This window comes from Psammomys obesus, unplaced genomic scaffold (genome assembly GCF_907164565.1).
Source record: "Psammomys obesus unplaced genomic scaffold, mPsaObe1.curated_primary_1811, whole genome shotgun sequence".
NCBI lineage: Eukaryota > Metazoa > Chordata > Mammalia > Rodentia > Muridae > Psammomys > Psammomys obesus.
Genome location: NW_026596125.1, coordinates 18,685,434 through 18,712,990, shown reverse-complemented (window position 1 = coordinate 18,712,990; position 27,557 = coordinate 18,685,434). Strand labels below are relative to the sequence as shown.

General features: G+C 50.3%; 1 long non-coding RNA gene across 1 annotated transcript; it reads right to left on the bottom strand.

Annotated features, from left to right (window-relative positions):
- Positions 1-6,045: 6,045 nt before the first annotated feature.
- On the bottom strand, positions 6,046-10,873 carry LOC129693253 (uncharacterized). Its single transcript, XR_008722853.1, has 3 exons — positions 10,516-10,873; positions 10,103-10,227; positions 6,046-7,319 (listed from the first exon to the last, which is right to left on the bottom strand). It is a non-coding gene; the product is annotated as an uncharacterized LOC129693253 (long non-coding RNA).
- Positions 10,874-27,557: the final 16,684 nt, after the last annotated feature.

Below are 27,557 nucleotides of genomic sequence, written 5' to 3'. Positions count from 1 at the left end.
GTGCCTGCCATAACCGCGGCCACCCGAAGGGTGCCTGCCATAACCTCAGCCACCCGAAGGGTGCCTGCCATAACCGCGGCCACAGGAAGGGTGCCTGCCATAACCGCGGCCACAGGAAGGGTACATGCCTGCAATCTGAGCAGCCCCTGCCCGCTGCTCTGGACTCTGCACAGTGGCCGTTGGTCGGCTGCAGGCCAGGCCTCCAGGACCTGGGTGAACTCGGCTGCTCCGAGGCCTCGCTGTGGGAGGAGCGCGGAGCGTCAGCCGCCTTCCCGTCCGCAGAGCTGCAGCCTTGGGGTGAAGCGCGCCACTGCGGCTGCCAGTGTAAGTGGCCACACTTTGGAGCCAGGCGAAGGGCTCGCTGCGTGGGCGTGAGGCACTGAGTCTGACCCGCACCCACGTGAGAAGAGCAGGGTGTGGAGGTGCGCCCTGCAAGCCCACGACGGAAGGCAGGAAGGTGCTCCGGCCGCTGGGCAGCTGGTCCAGACACCCTGGCGTTTCGCCGTCAGCGGAAGGCCTTGTCCCAAAAAAGGAAGAAAAAGGAAAGAAGAGAAGGAAAAGAAAGAAAAGAGAAGGAAAACAATTGAGGAAGACAATTTCTGGCCTTTTCACACATGAGCACGCTTGTCCACACACACCCACACACATGAGCACGCTTGTCCACACACACACACACCCATGTGCATGCTTGTGCACACACTCCTTACGCTTGCTAGGGGCTAGAGGGCTGTCTCCACGGCTGTCTGACACTGGCTGCTCTCTACATGGCCCACATGGAGGCCACAGCCATCGGGAACGCCAGCCCCGGGGACCAGATACGTTCTCACCAAGCACAGACACAGACGAGCCTGCAGGTGAAACACCCACACTCACAACTATACAGTGACAAAACTAGATTAAGTTCTTTAGTGTGTGTGTGTGTGTGTGTGTGTGTGTGTGTGTGTGTGTGTGTAAACACGCATACGCCACACTGAATGGCTGGAGGTCACAGGACTCCAGAGGTCACGGCTCTGCGTGCACCCTGCGGGTGCCCGGGTGCCCGGGGAACGACCCCGTGTCGTCAGGCGTGGCGGCGGCTACCGTTGCTGGCCGAGGCAGGGTACGTGAGAGGACAGGCAGCGCCCCCCCGCCCCAGGCAACGCCGGGCCACGCCTGGACCCCACACAGACCGCCGGGGCAGGGAAGAGCTCAAACGGTGCCCAGGGCCCAGCGCCGGGCCCGGGTCCTGACGCTGGAAACCGGCTCCGGCCAGCGGAGAGGCCGCGGGGCCGTGAAGACAGCGCGGGAGGGCTCGAGCTTGACAGCAGCGACGGCCACGTCTACAGCACAGTAAGCCCGGCTGAGACATCCGGGGAACGGCGGCGCTCCGCCCCGGCACAGGCGCGGGTAACGCGGCCACCCCAGCAGCCTCTGCCCCCGGGTCACCCCCACGGAGACCCGGGCCCTGGCCGGAGTCTAGGCCCCGTGCTGCCCCCTGGTGGCCCCACTCTGGTCCACTTCCTCCCTGCACGGCGGGGGCAGCCCCTCCACCACGCCTCCTTCACCCACAGGATGCGGAGGGTGCCAAGGGGTTTCACATGCCAAATCCTCTCCAAAAGGTTGAAGGTTCTTTCTATTCTTTTCCCCTGGGATGTTCTTGCTAGCAAGGCTGTTTGGAATCCATTGGCTTGCCACTTCTGTACCCAAAGGACTGGTTAGAAAGCCATGAACCACGAGCAGAATACAGACTTCCCTGTGCCCTGGTCGTCCTCCCCCTCTTCGCTGTCCTGAGGATGGCCACTGCCCTGCTTCAGCGTAGACCAGGAGACCCGGGGATAGCACTGTTTCCGTGGCAACCAAAAAGCACAGCTTGATCCAAGACGAGATGAATTGCTTGGACTTTCATACTTCTCTAAGGAGGGGTAAGTAATCACTCTCAGCTCGTCTTCATCCTTTTGTAAACACAACTTGGAGATGAAAACACTGCAAACGCCGCTAACCAAGCCTCTGCCGGGCTTCGCCATCCCTGCGTGTTCTTTTGGAGAATCTAATTGCCACAGGGACAGGTCCCTAGGGGAGCAGTTCTGTTTGAAGGCTGAAGTGAGGGTCTCTGGGCAGCAGGGCAGCAGGGGGCACAGCGTCTGCGGGGAGAGAATGAAGAGAAGGCAGGAGGGCGCACAGGCAGCCAGGGCTGGGTCTGCCGCTTCCAGAGACTTCATTATGGTTCCACAGGCTGGCGCAGCCACACCGTGTCTTGGCTGGACAGGGCAATTAGCAGCTCCCCGAGATCCTAATGAGTAGTTTTCTTGAGGTTTAAGCTTCCTGCAGAGTTTCCCAAGGGAACTTGTTCCTGGAAGCCTGTTCCTCAGAAGCGCCCTCCCCTGGGTGCACCGAGTCCAGGGCTGCTGCTTTCGGCCAGCTGGTTGGAAGCTGAGGCTTCTAGGTCCAGGACCAGCTTGTAATTGTCACCAGCAGCACCGACTGGCTCTAATGCCAACATCCTTTTTCTGGGCCAGCTTGGAGGCTCCTTCTGAGGGCCTCTCTCTGCACAGACCTGCCTGCTTTGCCCTTCACTCACCTGCAGATGGATACAAACCTCAAGGCAGCATTTGGAACTGCTCATGTTCCCAAACTCTGCCCTAGATCAGCCTCTGAGCCAACCTGACCACCCCTCGTGGAACTCCCAACTTGAGAAGAAGGGAAATCTGCTCTTGGGATACAGTAGTAAGTGAAATAGACATGGAAGCTGAGAGGAGCCAAGTCTGACTGATGGAGAAAAAGGTCCCCTCACAGCACACCTGTGACCTGAGACAGCCTGACCAGAAGGAACCCACACTCGTCTACACGTAGGAACAGTGAGTCCTGGTGAGTTGTCACCTGACTCAAGCCACACAGCTCCACTTAGTCCTCACCTGAGATCCAGCAGAATTCAAGATGCGCCGTCAGTTATGTGTTTTCTTTTGTCTATGACACAATCTGTCCCTCAGGAGGCCCAATCTCCTGAGGAGTAGCCAGAAAGATGTGTTTCTTTCATCTGGAGATGACAAAGGAATGGAGAGACCTTCTCCTCTGGGATGCATTGTGCCTCCACTCCGGGAGGCACAGTCCCGGCCTGCATATTTTAGTGTGGCCTGCAAGGGGTGTCTGGTCCTTGAGTCAGCTCACCCCCAGCATAATGCTCAGCCACACGATTTCTTTCAAGGTCCCAATTCCTGCACCCAGAGTTCTTGCTCCTCCAACTCTTCCTGCCCTACCTGTGGGACCAGCTCCATCCCGACCTTCAGGACCCTCTACTCTAGGATTATTTGGGTTGCAAATTACTATTATTTGGGTTGGCTCATATTATTGGAGGTTCTGAGACGGCCTCCAGATAGAAGAGTTTACAGCCTTTGACAAGTGGGGCTCACTCATGAATCTGGGGGCTGTCATTCTAGAGGAGCAGTTCTCATTAAGAGGTGTCCCCCCCCCCAGGGCAGCGAACACTGACACTCTGTCATGGTTGTGGCAGGATGCCCTAGAGATGCTATAAGCATTCTGCAAAGCACGGGGCACCACTCCTTCCATCCCTGTAAGGAACGGACCAGCCCAAATGTCCACAGAGCAAAATCCAAAGTTGAGAAGCTCGGCCCTACACGGGCTCCTGTCACCCCGACTCCAGTGACACACAGCCTCTAAAGCTTGGTCCAGCTGAAGGAAAACTTGGTGGGCTCATCTTGAGTCTGTACTGATAAGCAGACCTATCAGGTATGGCCGGAGAGGCGACTTATCTAACGCAGGCCCGACTTGTTGTGCTCCATGCAACAGACCCCAGATAACGGAGGTTAAAAGGCAAACACTGTCCCTGCTCCTCTGCTTCCCAACCCTGTCAGGTACAGTTATCTCCTGCCTTATCTTCAGTGCCTTCCGGGGACCATTAAGTCTGGCATGTTCATGTTCGCTTTCACCCTGTTTTGACTTGTTGGTTTATTTGTCTCTGTTTCCCAAAAGACTTTGACCTATATGGATCAAAAGTGGGTCTTAGCTGGGTGTGGTGGTGCACGGCTGTAATCCCAGCACTCAGGAGGCAGAGGCAGGCAGATCTCTGTGAGTTTGAGGCCAGCCTGGTCTGCAGAGCGAGTCCAGGACAGCCAGGCTACACAGAGAAACCAACCTTGTCTCAAAAAAAGCAAAAACAAAAAGTGTGTCTTCCTTACCCATCAGTGATGCTACCGACCAGTGTTCCAGTGACATCAGCACATGCATCCCACCCCCTGGTCCTCTCCAACAGCAGGCTTTCCCCTGATGAGCGGGTGTGTAGAAATGGTCCACACCACCCCATGTCAGTGACTCAGTGATTTCCAGCTGGCACAGGAGCTGGGTTGGAGGGCCTACTCTGCCACAGCTGGAGCCTCAGTGGGTGACTCCAGCCTAAAGGCTTCTCCACGCCATCTCTCCAGAGGGCATTCCTCAGTGTCAGGCCAGAGCTCAGCAAAGGTCCCGGGAGATGTGAGCAGGAGCGAGAGCCAGTGAAGACGTGGCAATTGCTGGTTATCATGCCAGGGCCACCCTGGGGTCCAGGAGGCTCACCAAGGGCCATATTGAGGGGGCAAAGGCTAGAACACTTCCCACATGAGGTGCCCCCTGTGAAACCAGAAAAGAAGAAACTGATGGTCACATCTGTAAGGAGCCTCATCCGGCCTGGCAGAGTAACTGCACATCTGTAACAGACAAGTGTGTAAATAAGAAAAAGTGTCAGCCTACTGCATTTAGCCAACTGACAGAAGAGTTACGTGAAAAATGATTTCACTAAAGTAGCGTTCACAACGATCAAATACTATGAATGAAGTCTCTGTTAGGAGAAAGCTTACTCTCGTTTTCACAGGAATGGCTGCCCCTCCACAGAAGGCTGTGACACACAACTAATCGGCTGCATCTCTCTCCCTTAGATGTTGCATTCTCTCTCTGAGAATTATTCTCGGCATCACACCCCAGCCTTCTCTTACCTATTGATCAAAGTTGACGAGGGGCCTGCCATGCAGCTCCTCGTCGGCACTGTTATGCACGGACTGGCGTGTCTGAACACTTTGTCTCAGATGGCGGCACTGCTTTAGGAGTGGACCGTGCTGGTGGAAGCAGCTCGCCGGTTGGCAGGGCATCAGGGCACAGCTCTTTCTGGTCCTGTCTGCGCTCTCTGCTCCTTGCTTGCCACCAAGCTGTGAGAGCCCCAGGCGCGTGCTCCTTTGCCATGCCTTCCCTGTCCAAAACTTCTGAAACTGTGAGCAAAACAAACCTTCCCTCTTTAAGTTGTCTGTCACAGCCATGAGAAAAGAGCCCGATGTACTGTTTTTGCCTAAATTCCACTATTACACCATCTGTGCAAAACTCAGGGTTTTAGTGTTTTTAAATATGTGCATATGTTCTGCCCAGTTCACGAACCCCAAAAGACCAGGAATAAACAGACTCCGCTGTAAATATATGAGGGTCTTTTTATTGTAAATTACAAGCTGCAGCTTGGGCCCACCCCACCCCCCTGAAGCGGTGGGAGCTGAGCGTGCCATCCCCAGGTTAGTTTGGGTGATTTAAAGATTCTGGTCCCTCCCAGCATACCCAAGGCAGGGGCGATTCCTGCCTGGCAAGCATCTATTGGTCAAAATGCTACATTTTTTTTTAAATTTTGTATTTAACTTTTATTAATTACACTTTATTCATTTTGTATCCCCCCATAAGCCCCTTCCTCCTCCCCTTCAGGTCCCATCCTCCCTCCTCCCTTTCTGCATGCATGCTCCTCCCCAAGTCCAAAATGCTACATTTTTAATTGATTGGCTATTGGAAGGTCCCCCATGTCCCTCCCTAGAGGGATGGGCCAGTTTCCTAGCAACTTTATCTCTAGTGGGTGGGGAAAGAATGCAATAAGTCGGTCCTTCCCCTCAGGGCTTTCCTGGACTTCCCCACCCACCTAGTTCAGGCCTTAATTAGTAGTAGCTGCTAATTTTTAATCTTTTGGTCTCTCACATACATATACTTCTTTCTTTCTTTTCTTCCTTCTTTTTTCCTTCCTTCCTTCCCTCCCTCCCTCCCTCCCTCCTTTCTTTCTTTCTTCTTTCTTTCTTCTTTCTTTCTTTCTTTCTTTCTTTCTTTCTGAAAATAAAGTTGAAGTCCCAAGAAAGCTGAAATGTCAGGCCCTTTTCCAAAATCTGACTTATAATAGAAAGGGAAACTGACTGTGTCAGGGAATTCTGTCGTTGTGGAGTGTTTGAAAAGGAAATATCTGTAGGCAAGAGTATCCTGTGTGGCCTCTCGTAAGGAAGAGACTGTCTGCTTGACACGGTTTCCTCCGGAACACTCGGTTTCTCGGTGAGACGAGATAAGCATGCACAGCAAGAGGGCTGCCATCACTAAGCTCCGGCGCTCACCCAGCCTTGAGCCACAGAGTGCTTGGCATCCAACAGTCAGGGGGCTTCAGGACCTGGAGCTATGCCTGTGCCTGTGCCCGTTCACGTGTGTGCGTGTGTGTTACAGTGCTCACATGTGCATGTATGTATAGGTACCACCCACATGTGTGCACATGTATGTGCAGGCAGAGGTGATACCAGACATCTTCTGCTATTGTTCTTCATCTTATCCTTTTGGGGGAAGAGTCTCACACTGAACCCAGAGCTCACTGATTGGTGCCACAAGATGAGCACTGAGCTCCCAAGAGGCTTCCATTTCCAGTCCCTCAGCACCAGAGCAGGCTGGCCTCACACTCAGAGATCAGCCTGTCTCTACCACCGAGTGCTGGGATTAAAGCCAACCAACTTTACACTCAGCTTTTCTATCAGTGATGGAATCCAAACTCAGATCTTCATGCTCAGATAGAAGGGATTTTACTCACCGTCTTCCCACCCCTGGTAAATACAGCTTAACTGTTCAACAAAAGTCCTCAAAAAAAAAAAAAAAAAAAAAGACAGAGAGAAGACAGATACACCCTCAAAACATGCACTGGCTTTCTGTATCCGACACCAGGAATCCCAGACCCTGGAGCTTCATTCCTGCCTTCAAGCAAGAAACAGCGCAGCATAGGCTGAAAACGACTAGGAGGATCTGAGAACACCACGGAGGGTCAACAGACTCCGACTGGGAATGTGCAGGGTTACAGCTATTGTAGGGTGATACCTGTTACCACAGGTCACTGCACACTTCTGAGTGTGTCTGTTCAGCAGCAAGGGTAGCACTGAGGACATGACCAGGTCAAGCGCAGGGCAGCCTCTTCACCACTGTGCCAGGGAACCGCGGCAGAATGGGACGTAGAGCACACAGGTCTTTCAAATGTCGGCCTTCCAGTTTGCTTCAGTGTGGGCGAGCTCTTCAGCTGCCCTTCCCTGGAAGGCAGGGCACAGGCACTAGTGACTAGAACTGGGCTTCATGCTTAGCAAACCTTAGCAAAACAGTTATACTGCACTGTTACGCACCCACACCCAGGATTTTGAAAAAGCTTTTATTTGTGTGTGTATGTGTGTCAGCCTGTCTGTGTGTGTAAGTTTGTGCATGTTTGTGGAGGAGAACACAGAGGCAGAGAAGGGGTAGGAGATGCCTCGGAGCTAGGGTGCACTTCCCCACACCGTTTTGTGGCATGCCCAGCTTGTTCCTGGATGCCGGGACCTGAGCCCAGCACTGCGCCACAAGCACTGTCAACGCTGAGCCACCTCTTTGGACCCCAATCTCAGGGCTTTGCAAGAATTCTACGAAGAAAGTGTGAGGTCACGCTTTGTGTTGTGTGCAAGGAAACGGAGGCACGAGGTTAAGCAAGTGACTGGAGACCCACAGCCATAGGATCCGCTGCAGTGGCCTCCACCACCAGGCTCTCCCATATCTCTAGAAATGGAGATGGCTAAAAAGAGATCTCTCCCCCTGGGCTTCTTATACTTTGCAGGCAGGTTTTTCATCCTTATGTGGCAGAGCTGGTGAAAACACTGATGAAACTCAAAGAAAGAAGAAGGATACGTTATGATGTCATGTTTCTCCCTCCCTTCCTTCCGTTCTTTCTACTGTTTGAGACTGTCCCACTCAGCAGCCTAAACTGGCCGAGAAGTCATCATTGTAGAGCCCAAATTGGACGCAGACTTGAGACCATCCTCACATCCGGAGGGAGGGCTGTCGGGCTCAGCCATCACGTCAGCTCATTGGCACCAAGCTTTGCGCCACACAATAGATGGTATTACCTAGAGGCTCTTGATTACGGAGAAAGAGACAGAACCAAGACATTCCTGGGAAGGAGGAACTTTACCTTCGTGATTCACCTGCGAGTAGGAGAATGTGCTACGATTTGCATGGGAACTATCTCCTACGGGGCTTGTGTTTGTGCGCCTGCTCCCAGCTGCTGTTTAAAAAGATTATGGAACTTTAGGATGCAAGCCTCGCTGGAGGGGGTGGGCAGGCCTTGGGGCTACAGCTGGGCTCTGTTTCCTGTCCCTGGAGATGTGGGGCACCCCAGCCAAAAGCTTGCCACCATGACCTCTGTCTTCCCAACCTCTGTGGACTGCATGTCCTCAAACTCTGAGCCGGTAGCAAACCTCCCCTCTCTCAGTTACAGTGAGAAGAAAAACAACAAACTATAGAAGTCTAGCAAACCTCTCTCCTCTGTCCTTCCTGCATGGCTGGAAATACTAATTTAGAAAATGATTTTCTAGTGTTAGCAACCCGATGTTGACACCGTCTGTCCCGTAGTCCGGACTGCTTCCTGCTGTCGGGGTGGCACACAGCTGCAGCGCCAGCTCTCAGGAAGCTGCGGCAGCAGCGAAGAGAAGAGGCCAGCACAGACTGCATAAAGCAAAGGCCTTGAAAAGGAATACTTAGGCAGGAGTTGGCGTCGCACACCGTTAATCCCAGCACTCAGGAGGCAGAGACAGGAGAGCTCGGAGTTTGAAGCCATCCTGGTCTACAGAGCGGGTTCCAGGACAGCCAGAGAAATCCTGTCTTGAAAACCCAATACTACTACTACTAATAATAAAATTGAAATGATTAGAGTGAAGGTTGACCCTGTGGCCACAGTTAAATCTATCAAATACTCCACCCTGAAAAGATACATTGCATCATCCACGTCCTCTATCTCAGCAAAGCCGTTTTGCTGAAGGTGTAGCAAACGGGACCTAGGCGGCGGGGGGGGGGGGGATGAGGAGAACCGCAAGCGGGTGAAAACGTGTCGGTATACCACCTAAGCAAGTGTGAGTGTGTGAGGTTCAAAGCAGCAGGGCCAGGCGGGAGGCTGCGGCCAGCGAGGGAGGCTGGGCTCTCAGCAGTGGGAAACGACCCAGAAGCTGACATGAAAACAGGGCTTTCCACTGATAGGAGGACGGGACAGTGGAGTGCTGGAAAGAAGCTGGCAGCTAGGGTGATGTTCTCATCCACAGCAATAACCACGTAACATGCCCGATGAACACAATGCACACGCATGTGCGTGCACACACACACACACACACACACACACACACACGGGAAATATGGTGTTACATCCCTTTCAGAACCTGTCGACCTCATTACCCCATCTCCCTCTGATCTACCTGGCCCACAATCCCGCCAGTCAGCAGCGTAATTGTTATCATACTTATGTTCCTCTGAAGTCTTATGCCAGGACCCAGGGCGTTACCTGAGCGGGGCTGTGATTGGCCTCTCCAGAGATCTGTCCAGACCTTTCTGAGCCTTGTCCTGGGAAGCCAGGACTCTGCCACCTCCCTTGTCATGAGGAGGCCGGATACTGTGGCTCCTCAGACCATGCCCTACACCCAGCTAGCCAGAGACACAAAGTACATGGAAGAAGGGTATCCCCAAAAGCCCAGGAGCACCAACATTAGACAGAAGAAGAAATGGGGCTTTCTCCCATTTTGAGCTGTGAGAACAGAGGGCCTTCTCCTGGGAGTCCCAGCACGTGACCCACTCGCAGTCTGAGGTAGCCGGCCACATCCACTCTGGAGACCTTTCCAGACCCCGGAACGGCTGGATGAGAATTCACCAAGGGAGCAGTCACCACAGCCCACACCATGTTACTTGGCCTCAGTGGATGAGAACAGAGCCCCTGCTGATGTGCATAGCAGATTGCTGCCCTGAGTAAGAAAAGCAAACCTCCAGGAGAGGAGGCCTGGGGATGTCTGAGTAAGTGTGGACTCACAGATGACAGGAGGAAAGGCAGGGGATCCTGGCAGCTCGTCTTGGGCCACAGTGCCTGAGAGTCCAGCCCTGGTTGCTTGGTGTCCACATCAGTTGAAGCTGGTGGCAAAGGAGATTCTTTACGTCCTAGAAGACAGCAGGTAGAGAAAAAAGAAACAGTCAAGCCTGGAATAACCTTCAAAATCCCGACAGTTTCCACCTCCTCAGCTTTCCACAAACACCTAAAATATCACCTCCAGCCAGGGATCAAGCTTTCGACACAGGAGCCTGTGGACGACAGGTTATATTCAAACCGTAACACACACCCTTAAATACCAGGTTCAGAAGAGCAAGGGGAACGGGCAGCAGCCAGCAGAGACGGGGCCAGAGAAAGCCTCCTGTTTACCGAGAATCCACAGAGCGTGTCCTCCTCACCTGTGGTCAGGCTCCTCTTAGGTCTACTGGAAACCCTGGTGCAGCAGGCTCTGCCCACCCAAGCGCTTCAGTCATCAAGCACAGATCAGTGCTGACACCCAGTGGTCACAGAGAGGTACGGGCTTGAAGCCTGAACCTCTGTCCCCGGAAGGCACGGGTGTTCTGATGGTGGTGGGTGAGAGTCAGTCCTGCTCCCTTTGCAGAACCTGGAGGCCTGTGGCCCGAGACCCAAGAGCCCAGGCTCATGGCCTGCCAGTTTGCAAGATGGCAACAGCTATTCGAACGCTGACCTCAGACTCAGGGACACACGAGGCCATTGCTGATATGGGAGCGCTCACAGAAGGAACAAACAGCAGTATGTGCCCTTCAGAAGGCATGCTCAGCTCGGACTTCGAACCCCTGGCTCAGGATCTGGAGCCAGAGTTACACTAATCGGGTCACTTAACTCTTCCTTGTCTGAGACAGAGTGGAGGCATCTGCCCAGCAGCCTCAGGAGCGCCAAATGAGAATGCACAAAAGTGTGTTATACACTGTGAGGGGCTGCTGTGAGGGGCTGCTGACAGGGCAGGGCAGGGCAAAACAGAGCTGGGAAGAACCGCTCAGAAGCGTTGTGATCTGGAGACATGGCAAGATGACAAAGAACACACCCAGTTTCTAGGCGTGCATTTATGGCCACCATGAGCCCCACATTTTGTAGGAACATCCCCATTTCAAATACAGACCGCTTGCTCTGTCCTAGTTTTGTTCTTGGGCACTCTCTCCACTCAAGGTTTCATAAAGTTCACTTCTTGATGTGCTTGTTGGTGTTCTGCCATCCCCGTAGACACACTGATCACTTAGGACGACTCTCGTGTGTCCTGCTCCTTACAGGATCCCCGACAGAACTGGCACTCGTGAGCACTCAGCAGCCCTCATTAAGCGGCACGGAGTGGAGCCCAGTGACGGAAGTGCTGTCAGCCCGCAGGGACTGCTTTTACTCTGCAACAGCCACAGCACCTGAGCTTAAGGATACGTTTCCCATACATTCATGAGTCATGTATCAGCATTCTCCCATTTCATAGATGAGAAAAGAAAGCCTCAGAGAGGCTCAGTCATTTACCTGACACCATGTGACTAGAAAGGGGCAAAACCAGCACTCCCAGCCCAGTGCTCCTCCCCTCAACTCACTGCACCCCATCCCAGATGAAGGGCCGGAGAGCAAAGGCTGCAGCAGGTAGTTTTGAAAGCATGCCAAAGTTGTACTTTGTTCATGCGCTTCTGTGCGAGGTAAACACCCCTGCTTCAAAGCGGCTGAAGTCCTGTAACACTGTTTCCTTCAGAGGCAACACTGTTTCCTTCAGAGGCAAAGGTCTTTCTTAAGGTGCAGGTGGAGGCAGCCAGTTGAAGGCAATAGCTCCTGGTCCACCAGGTGCTGAGGAAGGGTTTGTTTCCATGAGTCAGACTGCATAGTTCAGCTGTTGCTGTTTAATGTGTGGAGTTCCCTCTGCGTGCATGCTCAGTGCCTGTGGAAAAGGCAAGGAGCCCCTGAAACTGGAGTCACAGATGGTTGTGAGTCACTGTGTGGGTGCCAGGAATCTAACCCGGGTCCTGTGGAGGAAGAACCAGCGGCTCTTAAACACTGCGCCATATCTCCAGCCCTATGGCTTTTAAACAAACACTGTGCCATATCTCCAGCCCTATGGCTGGATCTTAAGTCCTTGTCTCAAAAGTTCATGTGTTGGAAGCTTGGTTCCAAGCTGGTGGTGTTTCTGGAGGGGGTGGGAACAGAAGGTGGGGCACTGGGGGATGCCCCGAAGAAGACTGGAAACCCAGTCCTCCCTCTCCCCTCTTCCCTGCCCTCTCCCGCCACTCCTTCTACCTACCCCTCTCCTCTCCTCTTTCCTTCCCCTTTTCTTTCTCCCACTCCCCTCCCTTGTCCTCTCTTCCCCTCTCCTCTCTCTCCTCTTCACCCCTTTTCAGTCACCAAGGCTTTGCTCTACCATGCACTCTGCATTGTGACTCTGCCCAAAACCATGGGGTCAGGAACCAGAGACTAAAGAGCATGGGGTCAGGGACCAGAGACTGAAACCTCTACAACCCTGAGCCAAAATAGGATTTTTTTTCCTTTAGGTTTACTTTCTGAGGGATTCTATCACAACCCTGGAAATCTGGCTAAAACATCATACTTTGGTCTGACATAACAGAAATTCAGTTTAAGCAAATGCAGACAAAAGGTGTCTCACACAAACATGGAAAAATGAATGGCAGCTGAGCCATAGAATAAGTGAGACCAAGGGCTCCTCTGCCGGAAGATTTCATGTGCAGCCCAGTTTCCTCATGTGGTCGAGAACATGCTAGGCCTCAGCTCCTAACCACCGTCTTCCTCCTCTTACCTTCGGACGGTTCCAACCTGAAAACTCAGTAGGAAAGAACTCTGGCTGGTTCAGCTCTGTTCAGGGGCCACCTGCGAGCCAGTCAGCAGCATCAATGTAGCCTGAGTGTGTGGGCTTCCATCCCCTCCTGGGCTCTGATCCTCAGTGTCTGGCCTCCCCAGGGAAAGGGCAGTGTTGTAATCTGGCCATCAGAATCCCTGAGGTTTGGCGCCTGTTCATCCTGGTTGCCATGTTGCCTCGTCCAGTACATTCTCAACGATAGGAGGCGCTCACTCTTCATAGGTGGAAACAAACCCCTCTGAGCCCAGCAGTACGTGGGAAAGTGGAAGTGCTTCAGCCAACCTGTCCTGTTCCCGCCTGCTCCACGCTCCTCGTTTCCAGATGGCAGCTTCTCTACAGTTCCTACGCTAAGATGAGCCTACCTCCTTGCACCCAGATGGTTGGTCTGGAGAGCAAACTTGGCGGTTGGTTGCATGGTGGTGTGCAGGAGGAAATATCAGGACTGCAAACACACCTGAACAAAGCCCAGTGTCACCCAGCTGTCATTCTGTGAGCCAGAGCCTGAGGCTGCTCTGTCCTAGAAGGGGACTTTTGTATGTGCGAAGCCCATCTTTCCCGCAGAGGCACTACCACCATCTCTTCAGGGAGAAGCCGGCTCTCCTCAACACACCACTTTCATTGGCTTGGGATGGACCTTTTGAAAGGTTTGGGCTCCACTTTCATCTCTGCCTTTGTTTGGCTCTGGACAATGATGATACTAAGGAAGCAGTAGTTCCTTTCCACCAACAGGGGGCAGCACACACAAGTTATTGCTGGGTCTTAAGCTGAAAACAAATGAAAGCATTTGTCCTCCAGGACTGTGTTGAGGCTTAGGGAGTTCCCTTCTGATCAGCCAAAGGCTGAAGCTCAGGCTGGAACCTCTGCAGCAGGATGTCAGGGTCAGAAATGGATCCAGCACCCACCACTCTACATGCTGCCTATATTCCAAGCCCCTTGCGTCGGGCCCTGCTTTATTTGGTTCACAGCACTGAGAGTCAAAAAGTAGACGCCGGGGCTGGAAAGATGGCTCAGGGTCTCAGAATACGAGCTGCTCTTCTGGAGAACCAGTGCTTGAGTCCCAGCATCCACGTGGCAACTAACAACTGTCTTAACACTAGTTCCCAGAGCTGGGACGCCCTCTTCTGGCCTCTTTAGACACCGGCACTCATGTGGTGCACAGAACACCCACACATGAAAGTAAATGTAAAAGTTTTAGAGTAGATGCCAACAGATGAGTAACATTTACCAACTATTCCAAGAGACAAACAAGCAGGATGTTGGGGATGATGTCAGAGAAGGGCTCCCCAGAGCCAGGGCAGGGAGGGAGTGAGAGAGATGGCATTTACGCAACTCTGCAAAGGGAGTCAATTTTTTGAATAAGCATGGAATATTCTGAAACACTCAGTCTTCACATAGGCTAGAAGGTCAAAGGCAAGTTTGTGATGACTCTGGATATTTCCTGGGGGTTTTATACCTGTGGATCTCTGACAGGACAAGACAGTGCATAGGTTCCTCCATTTTGTATTCTTGCTGAGGCCATTTTAGGTCTAACTAGAATGTGATCTCCTTGATGGAGAATGCCACGGAAAATTACCCAACTCTAGGAACCCAAGGTCAAGATGCCACAGCTAACTTACCTTAGCTTCTGTTAAACTGTTTGCTTACACAAAACCTCCCCCTGTGGCTGCCAAGTGAGATACCAGGATGTGGTTTTTCTCTTTAAAAAATACTCACCCTAAACACTCGGCTCTACACTTGGGTCCCAAACACCTGAGTGTACCCTTCTGTGGGGTGGAAGACAGATTCAGTTAGGAATAGCCGCATGGCCATCTCTGGTGGCCCCCATAGCAGATCTCTTTGCATAGAAATGTGGGGGCCTGGAAGATCCAGAGCTTGTATGCCACATAAGTGCTGTGCTCAGGGGGCCTGGAGCCCACTCCTTCCCTCAGAGCAGCTGACAAGATCTTTGGTCCCCAGCCGGCTCACCCTTAGCTCTCTTACCTCAGTGAGCTGTGGCAGGAGTGAAAGATAAGAAGCCCAGGAAGGGCCCAGGGTGACAGGGCTACCAGAGCTCAGCTCTGTTAGACCTGCTGGTGGCTAACCAGGCCAAGGTTAGAAAGAAAGAGCTCTTTGGCTCCAGAAGGCACAGTGCCTCCTTCAGGGAGTCACCAGCCGCAGCATATCACCAGGGGAAGCCCTTCCTTTGCTGTCACCTGAACTCCCTTTCCTTGGTCAAGGTCTGGTGTGGTTGGAAAATCATGAAGAGCATGAGACTTAGTAGCATGAGACCACAGGAGAATCAGGCACCAAATCAGAAGCCTCATGGCCTGCCTCCACCCCTCTCTATAGCGACAGGCCGCTCTCCTGATTAATTTCTGGGTGCCTGTCGTTGTCTCAGATTTGCAAACAGTCTCTAGGTGTGGCAAGATGCTTTCTATTTCCTTAGAAGCACTTGCCTAGGCCTGTGGCGCCTGCAATCCTATTAGCAGGATTTGTTTTCCCTGTGTTTGTGAAATGAAGTAAAATAAAAGGCCATTCTGTCCCTGACTGTCATCATGCTATGTGGAATCGTGAGTCCTTTCTGAGCGGCAGGAGGCAGCTTCTGTCTCTGTAGTGCTGGATGGGCTAGGATGATACACTACTGGCCCCTCCAGGAACAGGCGAGTACACCTTGCCTTTAGTGAAGGAAGAATTCTGGTTAGGAGGAAGAGGTCTGTGACATGCTGAGTCACGGCCAAGAAAGTGGGCTACAGTTCCACTTATCCCAGGTAGAGAGAAGCGTTGGACACGGTTCAGCCTCTACCTGGTAACCCTGAAAAATGATTCAGATTTTCCACAAGTTTTGTGTTTTTCATTTGCAAAGTAGGGGAACAGTTAGGGCTTCATGAGGGAGGCAGCAGCATGAAGTGAAATCTTGTCGTAGGGCTGGAGTCTCGGCTGTTCTTCAGTCTCCCCTATCCCACAGTCCTCTGTGGAGAGGAAAGGTGGGTGTGCCTGCACACAGGTGCAGATGTGTGCACGTGGAGGCCAGAGGACAACCACTCCAGGTGTGGCCCAGGATAAGCGTTCGTTTATCCTGAGACAGGACCTCTAGTTGGCCTGAATCTTGCTGCCTAGTGGGCCCCAGGAAATCTGCCTGTCTCTCCCTCCCCATAACTAGGATTACAAGCCACCTCACCACACTCCCCTTTTAAAATGAACATGAGTTCTAGGGCTCGAACTCAGGTCCTTGTGCCTATAAAGCATGCCCTTCCCTGCCTGCTGAGGTCCCCCTTTTCTGGTTGGGCCATCCCCCCACCCTGATGTCCTCTCTATGTCTAGAAAGAAAAACAGCTTGAAAACCTTGCAGTGGCCAACAGACCCCCATACACTGAACAAAAAAGCTGTTTCTAAGTAATTAGGAAATACATACTTTACTGAAAATCCATTGCCATCCAAACAATCTCAGCCAGTGCTACTTTAAGAACAAGCCACAAAGATGTCTCACTGTCCTCCAGGGCAGGTGTAGGTTTGACTTGTAAATACACTTAAGTCTCTGACTTATCTAGTGGCTACATAGTCACAAAGCACTAGAACTGTATAATTGGTCGGAATTGATTAGAGCCTCGAAAGTTAACTGTCCATGGAGGTTTGGTGCTGAGGAGGCTGGGCTTTTACGGAGCAATCCACTCTTTTAAGTTTTTCTTCCTGTTAGAGGTTTTCTTTTCCTCTTTTTTGTTCAAATATAGGCTTCTGTATTACCAGAACTCGTCTGCAGATATGATCTAAAATATTAGCGGCACAGCATCTGTCAGATTTGCGTTCAGACGCACTGCCTCAGCAAGCTTCTGAAGTCTAGAGCACACTGAATGTGAAGTGCCCAGCGGCCTTCAAGCAACTGGCCTGCAGGTCTCCATCTATCAGGACACTGAGAACAGAGAGCAGTCTTCTTCCATCTCTACAGAGGCCATCTGGAAGCATCAGACAGCATCCATCCAGAACTCTGGTCCGGCTGAGCCACAGGGCACCCACAGAGTGCAGCAGAGAATACCCACAAGGAGATAAAGAAAGGGTAGGCCCAGCTGGGGCCTTTCCTGTTCTGCAGCAGCTACGCCCTGCTGGGAGCCTGGCTCTGGACCCCACCAGCAGGCCCAGCTGGAGGACTGCCTACTCTCAAAAGGCACTTCCTGGGTGACCTTAGGCAAGGCGCTCCCCTTCCTAGAGCTGTTGTGTTACTCTGTAAGAGGGAAGTACCAGGCTAGGAAGACTTCTTATGTAATCACAACAGAATTAGGATTATGTAAGAAAATGCCCAAAACTTTTAGAGAAACAGGGTACACAGAGATGAAAGAATCTAAAAATCAGTGGTTTGGCTTAAAATAATTCAGCAAAAAGTAAAGTGGGGACAATTTCATTTACATCAAGTTCAAGAATAGTCAAGACTAATCTATGATGATAAAAATAAGCAAGAATACTAATTGTCTTTGTCAAACAGCACCAGAGAACTTTCTAGAATATAGAAAGTGTTCTGCAACTCAAGCCACATGGTCATAAACCTTTCTCAAAAGTCACTGACTTACAAAGGGTCCAGAAGAAGAAAAGTTCTGTGTGTTCAGAAAAATGTGCTAACAATTTTGTGTCTATAAAATATGAGGTAACAAGTGTGGTTAAAAATGTTAACATTTGGGGAAATTTTAGTCTAAGAGATATGAGAACTCTTTGTGTCATGTTTGTAGCTTTCTCTAAATTTGAAATTATTTTGACATAGTAAATATTTTTAAAAGTCATCAATCTGGTCCCCTCAGCTTGATGCACTTTGCCATATACAGATAATATACAAGGCAGGAAAGATGTATCCCAGCAAAGTGTGAAGAACAGATGCATGGAGGTTCGCTGAGCTGTCTTTTCTCTCTTGTTTGACTATTTTTTATCATTCCTAAGTATTTTTGCTTGTTTGTTTTTGAGATAGTGTCTTAGTAACCCAGTGTGGTGGTTTAAATGAGAACGGCCCTCAAAGGCTCATAAATTTGAATGCTTGGTCCCCAGCTGGTGGAACTGTTTGGGAAGGATTACGAGGTGTGGTGGTCTTGCTGGAAGAGCAGGCTTTGAGGTTTCAAAAGCCCATGACACTGGCTTTCCCAGTTAGCTCTCTTGCCTTGTGCTAGTAGATCAGGACATACCCTCTTAGCTACTGTTCCAGTGCCATGCAGGCCTGCCTGCTGCCTGTTTCTTGCCATGATGGTAGCGGACTCGCTGTCTAAAAGTGTAAGCCCCAATAAGTGTTCCTTCTGTAAGTTTGGCTCATGGTATCCTAGCACAGCAATAGAAAAGTAACTAAGACAGCCACACTGACCCTTGACCTGATTATGTAGCCAAGGATGATCTTGAGCTTGTGAGCTGCTGAGCTTCTGCCCTCTGTTCCTAAGAGCTAGGGTTACCAGGGTGGCCAACATGCCGGTATCATGCAGATTGCATGCTGGGTAAGCACTGTGCCAAGCCAGCTACATCCTGGCCCTATGCAGAGGCTGGTTGGTTGGTTTGCTTTATGATTAAAACAATCAAAGAGAGTCAGCACAGCCTCTGGCTCCTCACCACTCTGGGAAGAGCCTCACCAGAGCTACCTACACCTTCTGTCTGGAACAGCCAACATGTTACAGTCATGCCCTGCTCCTGATGCTGGCATTGCTTGTGGCCGTTCTAGACCCAGAAGGCATCCCATACTGTTTTTTCTCTAACCTTCAACTATTGTAAAAACAAAAAGAAGGTAAGAGTCTTTTCTAAATGTCCATCTCACTGAGGGCCTTTGGCCCAGTGTCTTCCAACCAAAACTGCTCTGAGCAGGCAACTCCACAGAAGAAATAACAGAGCATAGATACATTCAAATACTGTGTAAGACAGTTGGGAAGGTCTCGGGATGGAAGCTCACTGTGGCAGAGTAAACATATGTGCTGACTGAAACCAGAGGGGAAAGCTAGGTTTAGTAATTCATAGCATATATTATAAAATGCCATGCACTAAACAGATCTGGATATCAAGATATTTATTTGAGAGAAAGGAAGGGGAAGGGAGTTAATGCCTGAGTGAGCCATGAGGGCAGAGAGACAGGGGCACTGGGTGCACCCCAGATACAGGGAAGAGGAGAGAAATGGAAGCAGAAAGCAGGTAGGAGTGGCAGATGGGTTATATCTGGAGCACCTGGCCCAGGGGGTGACATAGGACATTGTCAGGACCCTAAAGGCCTCTGCACCAGCAGGAAATGTTCATCAAATGCACATACCAAAAGCATCTTACTGAATTACCTGCAAAACAACATTACAGTGATGACATTTCAAGCAAATAGAGTACCTTTCTGGACGCAGCCTTTACTTCTCCTAGGGATGCTGTGGGCACAGGGGTTCTACTCCACAGGCATAGAGACTCTCCTTGCCTGCATCACTGCTGATTGCTGTATCCTTGGCCTCTGGCCTCTACCGACAAATGAGTGCTTACATCAAAGGGACTCATGAGAACAGTCAGGCTTTGTAGCTCTTTGAAACAAAATTAAGTGTTCGGTAGGGAAGGACTCTAGGTCAAGGAGTGGGTGGCACATGAGTTTCTGTGGCTTCTAGAACAGAGGACACTGTCGTCAGAACAAAGCAACAGCCTACAGACTGGGATAGTATCTTCACCAGCCCTAGATCTGACAGAGGGCTGATATCTAGAATATATAAAGAACTAAAGAAGTTAAACAGCAACAAATCAAGTAATCCAGTTAAAAAATGGGGCACAGAGCCAAACAGAGAATTCTCAATAGAAGAATATTGAATGGTAGAGATGTTCAATGTCATTAGCCATCAGGGAGATGCAAATCAAAACAACCCTGAGATTTCACCTGACACCCATCAGAATAGTTAAGATCAAAAACTCAAGTGACAACACATGCTGGAGAGGTTGTGGAGAAAGGGGAACCCTCCTCCACTGCTGGTGGGAATGTAAACTTTTACAACCACTTTGGAAATCAATCTGGCACTTTCTCAGACAATTAGGAATAGTGCTTCCTCAAGACCCAGCTATACCACTTCTAGGCATATATCAAAAAGATGCTCAAGTACACAACAAGGACATTTGCTCAACCATGTTTGTAGCAGCATTATTCATAATAGCAAGAACCTAGAAACAACCCAGATGTCCATCAACGGAGGAATGGATACAGAAATTGTGGTACATTTACACAATGGATTACTACTCAACAAGTAAAAACAAGGAAATTATGAAATTTGCAGGCAAATGGTAGGATCTAGAAAAGATCATCCTGAGTGAGGTATCCCAGAAGCAGAAAGACACACACAGTATATACTCACTTATAATTAGTTATTAGACATATAATAGAAGATAAACATACTAAAATCTGTACACCTAAAGAAGCTAAGCAAGAAGGAGGATCCTGGATAAGATGATCAATCCTCACTCAGAAAGACAAACAGGAGGGACATTGGAAGAAGAAGAAAATGGGAAATAGGACAAGAGCCTACCACAGAGGGCCTCTGAAACCCTACCCAGCAGTGTATAAAAGCAGATGCTGAGACTATTTGGGCAGAGTGCAGGGAATCCAATGAAAGAAGGGGGAGACAGTGGGACCTGGAAAGGACAGGAGCTGTGCAAGGAGGGAAACAGAACCAAAGTATCTGGGCACAGGGGTCTTTTCTGAGACTGATACTTCAACCAAGGACCATTCATGGAGATAACCTAGAACCCCTGTTCAGATGTAGCCTATGGCAGCTCAGTCTCCAAGTGGGTTCCCTAGTAAGGGGAACAGGGACTGTCCCTGACATGAACTCCCAAGGGGGGAGCAGCCTTGCCAGGCCACAGAGGAGGATAATGCAGCCAATCCTGATGAGACCTGATAGGTTAGGGTCAGATGGAATAGGAGGAGGTCCTCCACTATCAGCGGACTGGGGAAGGGACATGGGAAGAGATGAAGGAGAGAGGGAGAGCGAGATTGGGAGGGAATGAAGGTGGGGCTACAGCTGGGATACAAAGTGAATAAATTATAATAAATTACAAATATATTAAAAATGGAATATTCCAGAAACATTAATAATAACAGAAAGAATGCTCAGAAGAGAGACAAAGAAAAGTTAAAAGTGTGAGGATAATGAATGAATGAATGAATGAATCAATCAATCAATCAATCAATCAATAGATGGAACTCTAATAAGTAAAAAAAGAAAAAAAAAGTGTGTCCCCACCTTGCCTGAATACACACGTTTTCTTTTTTAAGATGAGCAAGAGCAGCCCCTAATGGTCCCAGTGCTGAAGCTAATGAGGTTGTTTCAAACCAGCCTTGTCACAGGTGTTCTGGGGTGGGAGCCTGGCATCCCAAGCATGACCTTCCCTGAGGGCACATTTGGACTGTTGTGACTCTTTTGTTGGTGTATTTTGTCTCCAAATTTATAAAGAGAGCCAAGGGAACATGGAGTTTGTCTTCAAGAGCCCTGGCAGTGATGTCAAGCACCAACTTTGATGCCTTTTTGTTTTCTCCAAAGTCATGTGTTCCAATGTGACATAAATAGTTGCTGGGCAAAGTGGAAAGCCAGTGAGTCTTAGATTAGCATCAACAAAATCAATTAACAGAGGCAGTTTCTTCCCTTAATTTGTTTATTACTAATAACTACAAGGCCTCCTAGTGCAGTAAGTTAGCCTAGGAAAGTAGGGATCAGATTACAAACATATTCGTTTTCTTTTAATGGCCTTAAAGATGTATCTCACACATATAATGTTTGTTTATCAAAATGCTACAGGCCATCCCACCGGCTGCCACCCCACCTACCCTGGAGCTGTCTTCATGACAGGACCCATAATGCAAGGAGATATGGGTCTTCAACTGCCTTTGCTGAAAGATTTGCAACCTTTGTTTGCTAGATATTAGTAACAGCAATGAGGAGGAGGAGGAGCAGGAGGAGGGAACCCAAAGGTTGGTTCCAACGGTCGAACTTGCAATCTTTAATAAAAGGGCATTCTCTCTGGAATTGTAACTGGAGACTGTTTCGCTGAAGTAACTGTCTTGGGGAGCTCTGAATGCTGCCCCTCAGTGCTGTGTTCTGCCAAAATGAGTATCATTGAAAGTGAAATAGTGTCACAATACTTCCCAGAGTATGAGCATGGAGACATTTATACTGCTCTATAAACTCAATGTTTAAGGGGAAAGTTTGCATTATGTATGTGAGAGAGAGAACTTCCAGAAGCATCTGGAAGAGTCCAGAGCAGAGAAAGAAAGTAGTAACTGAACATGCTCAGCAGACTGGACCTGGCCTTGAGAGGAGCAAGATCCAAGCAGAGATTAGAGAGAGGGAGGGAGGTGGGGAGGGCAAAGGATGAAGATGAAGCAAGTAAAAGAAAAGGCAAGAGAGAGAGCACAGCAGAAATAGGGTTATAAGAGTGAGTTGCTATGGGGAGGAGAGCCCATGAGCTGGAGAAATTTAGGATTGGGGAAGGGGTGAAAAGAGCGAGGAACCTGCAATTCGGAGGGAGCCTGGAGGCCAGCATGCACCTTGCTGTGCCAACAGCCTCCACACACAGCCATTTGTCTTTTCTCCCAATGATAACAGATTTGTCTCCTGTGCTAGAAGGAACTGGTTTCTCAAGCCCCTGAGGAATGCTGGCTTTTGTCTGACAAGGAATTGGAGCAGTGGAGTTTCCTCTGCACCTGGCAACCGCCTATTCAATAAGTCACTCCTGGACCCTACTGTGCACAAACTACTGGGAAAATACTTGTAATCTAATTATTCCACTTATCTATTTCTTGGCAGCTTGGTTCAGCCCCAGAAGATTTGGAGATTAAAACAGAATGCAGATTAGTAAGGGGGCTTGGCAGATGGCTCAGTGGGTGAACTCTTTGTCCCCCAAGCCGGAGGCCACGAGTTCAGATCCTTTGCATTCTCTCTCATTCAAGGGATGGGGCACACACCTTTGATCCAGCACTCAGAGGGAAAGGCAGGCAGAGCTCTGTGCATTTGACAGCATCCTGGGCTACATGGCAAGTTCCAGGTCATCCAGGGCAACACAGTGAAAGCCTGTCTCAAAAACTATCAGCTCCCCTATAACACCCGTGCACAAGACAAGCATGGTGGTGTTTGTCTGTAGTTCCAGCCCTGGCTGAGCCAGGACAGGGAGTGTGGGGCCTAGGCTGGGGGGTGGACACAGGTAATCTCCAGAACTGGCCAGCCAGTCTAGTCAAATTAGTGAGCTCTGGGGTCAGTGACAGGCTCTGTCTCAAAAACTGGGGTCGAAAGCAGGAGAAGACACCTGACGTGAAGCTCTGTCCTCCACACATGCTCGCACAAGCTCATAAGCACATTAGCATGCATGAACGTTTGCCTGCACCACACATCCGCACAAGGAAAGGTCTGTTCGTCACTTCAGTGAGTGGTTATTGGCTGCTTAGCATGTGCATACAGACACACTAAACACAAACTGAAAACACAGGTCCCTCAAAGAACCCAGCAGCAGTTGGGGAGGCAGATGGGCAGCGGGTGAGCGTTTAGACAAGCAGGCTGTGCTGGTGTTGGACAGGCATTTCCTCGGAATTGAAGCATCCCCTCCTGGAGGAAGGGGGAAGGCTCCTAAGGCCCTGGAAGCTAAAGGCGCTCATGGTGCAGGAGGTTCAGAAGGCTTAAGTCTTAAGAGGCCCCTCCCCAGGATTGTATAAATTATCTTTTTTAAATGTGGCAAATGGACAGGCAGGAGGATAAGCGTCTTTGGTGGATCTGACTGCAAGTTGAACAAGGAATGTCAGCGGTGCGGTTCTGTGAGTCACCGCTCATGCGCCAGAGAAGGGCCTTAAACTGACAGGACGGCCTTGGAGTCATGTATAACTCACTCATATCTGACGTGGGTGGAGCAGCTGCTTGCTCTGCCCTCAGGGTCTCATGTGGGATAAAGAGACGTTTGTTCCCATCTTCTCAAGAAAAGTCCAACATTGGATCGGGACACCCTGAACCCAGGGAGAGCACTGGCCCAAGACGGTGTCCTGGAAGAGGTCAACTGCCTCCTGCTCCTGCTCCCCGATTTTTCCACACTGGCTCTTATGCCTGGGTGACAACCTTTCCTTCAGAGGCCTTATTGAATGACTGGCAGGCCTCAGCTGAGTGGGCTTCAGATGGATCTCGGTCAGCTGGGAAAATCTCGGCAGCACGTCTCCCTGTGCACAAGATTAACACCTACTTCCTTACTGACAAGATCAAAATATGAGAATTACTTTTCTTTCTGACAAAGCCTGCTACTTCCTGGCTGTTGGACCCTTTAGACGGTCTCTTCATGCACCATAGAGAAAGCTGATTAAGGGAGCCCTTCTAGGATTCCAGGATTCCAGGATTCCAGGACCTTTTCAAACTTTCTGAGAAGGTCTACACATGACTAGAGACAGGCCGGGAGCCTCAGCCTCTTCCACCAGTAGAACCCAACTGTCTGCTGCCTGGTCCTTTCCAACTGCATGGGCTCTCGGGGGCGTGCGTTTGCTGATCGTGGCTGTATGCCTGAATGGCACACCAACTATCTCCAGGCTGTGTGCCTCTGACTGAACCATCTCCTTCCCAGCCCCCACCTCCTCCCGCTTGCCCTCCAGATCTCAGGCTATCGTGCCTTCCTTGAGAAGCCTTCCTGCCCCGGGGCTGCTGCCCCTGGTGTTTGCCCTCATTATGCCCAGACACCTGTCTGCCATGACCTTTTATAGCTTACAATTACACGTTCATTTGTGCCATCTCCTTTCATCTCTCCGTGCCTCTTCCAAGGTCATAAGATCCATGCGGGAACTATAAAGCATTGCTGACTCCTCTTGCTATGGCCCTCACTTGCTAGCTTCCTGCCTGGCCCTCAGTCCATACTCAGCAGGTTCTCACTGACTGGTGAGTGAACCAGGAGAAATGAAGGGTCCCTCCCCAGCCTCATTCTGTGTCACACCCCCAACTGGCCTGCATTTCTATTTGCTTTGAAGCTTTGTCAATCAAAAACATTAGAAGCAAAGGTAAAGCCCTTTAAATTTCCAATAGCTAAGAGACCACGGGCCCCCAAGATGCTGAGAGAAAACAAGGGTGAAAAAATAGTGAACCAGAAATGGTGTTAAAGTCTAAATCCTAAAAAAAGGCAAATAGCACATCAATGGTGCACATGAATTGTTCCTGGGAGAGGACAGGGGTAGCTAAGAATCAATGCTGTTTGCTTTTTAGCCAGTGACCTTCATGTTTTGAGCAGGAAGAGAACTTGAAGGGACTCCTTTCTGTTTCTCTTTACCCATTCCTGTTGGTGACAGGAGCTTGCCCCTTGCGTAGAGTTAATTGCTCCCAAACCAACCAACTGATCAGCTTCTCCCTGCCTTTCCCTGCCCCCTCTTCCTCTGTTCCAGCCTCTTTCCTCTTCCTCTCCCTCCTCTTCTCTCTGGAAATCAAGCTAAAGAGACATCTGTTGCTCCATGAGGCGCTTGCAATGATACAAGAAGGCAGGTCTGGTTGAGGGTTGGGCTAATGATGAGCCACAGAGAAGCACCTTGCTGAGGGGGAGAATGACAACTGGAGGGCACTCAGGTGTCGACGAAAGAACCACACTAAAGTTTCCTGTAGCTGTGATAAAATAGCCCAGCCGAGGTGGCCTGAGATTGACTCCCTCCTTGACTATAAGGCATTTGTTTGCTACTTTACTCAGCCTGCGGGTGACCCTGGGCTGTTGAAAGCTAGCCGAGCGTGAGCAGACAGCTGGGCCATCAGGCGGCAGCCCTCCCTCCTACACTGCATTGGCTTGGTTGAGGTAATGCTGTGTAGGCGAGCAAACAGGTCGGTCACCCAGTTCCTGCTTGACTTCCTCCCAGTTCTCCTCAATGATGGGCTGTGACCTGGAAGTACAAATCAAATAAACCCTCTGCTTCCCTCCGCTGCTTCCTGTCAGGATGTTTTATTGAAACGATTAGAGCAGTCCAGAATCAGAAAGACAATGCTTTTGCTTAGCTAGATGGCTCCTTTTTAATGCAGTGCAAGATCCAAGCCCAGGGAAGTGTGGGGGTCTTCCCACCTGGAGAAGTGTGCTTCCTTCACTTTGGTGGGTCTTCACACCTCATTTATCCCAGTCTGGATGCTCGCTCACAAGTGTGCTCCCAGGCTTGTCTTACGAGTGATGCTGAATTCTGTCAAGCTGACAATCACTGTGAAGCACCACAACCTTTCCCTAACAGCCATGGTTCCAGGCCTCCACCCTAAGAAGTTGTTGGGGATGGAAGCTTCTCAGGCTCTCTCCCCATTTCTCATTTCTATTCTGGGGGCTGTGGAGCCTCAGGAGTCGGGACGTAGGTGGTGGGACCAAAAGCAGGCCTTTGAGGGTTGTAGTCCTGTCCGAGCTGATCTCCATTTCCTGCTGCACTCTGACGTGCGCAGCTGCCTCATCTTCCTGCTACCCTGGGCAGAGACACTTTGTCATCCTTTCCCTGCCGCAATGGACTGAAATCCCCCCTAACCATAACCAAAATGAGCTTCTTCTCCTTTACGGTATTTCTGTCCACTATTTTGGCCACAACTTTTGTCTTATTTAAATCCTTATCATGTCAGTAAAGGAAGCAGGCAGGATTCCTTGGACATTGGTGGGGGGGGGGGATTTATACTTCCAGGTCACAGCCCATCATTGAGAAAACTTGGGCAGGAAGTTAAGCAGAAACTGGGTGATAGGCCTGTTTGTTCTCCTGCACAGCATTACCTCAAACCGGAAAACTTGCTCATAGGAGGTTTGCTGAGACTTCCCATGACGAAGCAGGTTGTCTCTGCTTGGAACCATCACATTCCTTCTGGTCCTCCTGGAAGCCCCTCCTACAATCTTCCTCTAGTCAGTTTGAGTGAGTTCCTCTTCCCTGTGTACAGCTTTCCTGTGGCTGTCAAAACTAATTGCTATCGAGCACACTGCTAGTGACAACAGGAACTTTGGTGTCACTATTCCCTAAACCAGAAATCTGAAGCCAAGGTGTCAGAGGTCAGGACCCCTCCCAAATCTCTAGGGGAAATGCTCCTCCCCTTCTCCCACCAATGGTTGGCTCCAGGGTCCCATGGCTTGTGGCTGCACCATAGCAATATTTGCTAGTGGCTCAGACAGCCGGTCACTGGGAGAAGCTTCCTTCCCTATCACCAGCACTCTGGAGGTAGAACAGAGGCTCAGGAGGCCATGGCCATCCTCAGCTATAGCAAGCTTGAGGTCAGAAGATATATAAGACCCATCTTAAAAAAAGAAAAGAAAACTGTGTGGCTAAAGCGGAGAGAAAGAAGCTCTTGTCTTCTCAGACTAGAAACCGTCCATACGAACAGTATGCTCTTTGAGACAGCCATTGTGGCAGCTTTTCAGCTTTTCATGAAAGGTGATATGTAGCCCTCTGAAGGTCCTCTGCAAGGTAATGACGTGAGGAAACTCAAGCAGAGGTGCCAGCCTTCACATGCCACTGGAAGTATGTCCATTAGAACAAACTAATTGTGTAGCATTGTGGCAACTGTGTAATTTATCTATCATTGCCATGGACGCCGAGGTCAAATGAGAAACATGGAGGAAGAAAAGTCTGCCTCACTAAGCACTTTTGTAGACAAGCCCCAACACCCATCAGCTTGAGGACACTGTTAATCACTCCCGTGCTGACGATGGGATGCCTATAAA